The following is a 792-nucleotide window of genomic DNA, read 5'->3' as shown; positions in this document are numbered from 1 at the left end:
TGTCCCGGGGTCCAGCCTGTCCCTGTGCCTGGGTGGCGGGGGTTGGGGGGTAGCTCCTGGCCTGCGGCTGTGGTGGTGCAGCTGGGCAGCCATGGGGGTACACCCATAGGTGCTATCCTGGGGGTGCATGGTGCTCACCCTGGATGGAAGGTTCTCACCCATGGGTGCAGGGTGCTCACCCGTGGGTGTGGGGTTCTCACCCATAGGGGCAGGGTGCTATTTCAGGGGTGCAGGGTTCTCACCCATGGGTGCAGGGTGCTCACCCGTGGGTGTGGGGTTCTCACCCATAGGGGCAGGGTGCTATTTCAGGGGTGCAGGGTTCTCACCCATGGGTGCAGGGTGCTCACCCGTGGGTGTGGGGTTCTCACCCATAGGGGCAGGGTCTATTTCAGGGGTGCAGGGTTCTCACTCATGGGTGCAGGGTGCTCACTCGGGGGGTGCTGACCCCCCCAGCCATGCCCTCAGCAGATGGGTGCCTCCTGGGGCACTGGAGGCTCAGACACAACCTCATTAACAATTAATCCCACAGAGCTGATGGCTTCACTCAGTGCTGCAGGAGGACCGGGCCGGGCGGGGGGGTTAATGCCCTTTTATTTGCAGCGATTCTTCATTACTTTATGGCCCCACTCATGAGGCTGCAGGGGTGGAGGTGCCTGCAGACGGCATCGGTGGGGGCCGGAGCTTTGGGGGTCACACAAGGTGGGGGACAGGGACGAGGAGATGGCCGCCTGAGCCAAGCGACAGCCGGCAGCTCGGCGAGAGGTACTCGCTGCGGGGCGGTCACTCTGCAGG

The sequence above is a fragment of the Chaetura pelagica genome, unplaced genomic scaffold (genome assembly GCF_000747805.2).
Source record: "Chaetura pelagica isolate M959 unplaced genomic scaffold, ChaPel_1.0 scaffold379, whole genome shotgun sequence".
NCBI lineage: Eukaryota > Metazoa > Chordata > Aves > Apodiformes > Apodidae > Chaetura > Chaetura pelagica.
Note: the sequence above shows the minus strand (reverse complement) of the source record.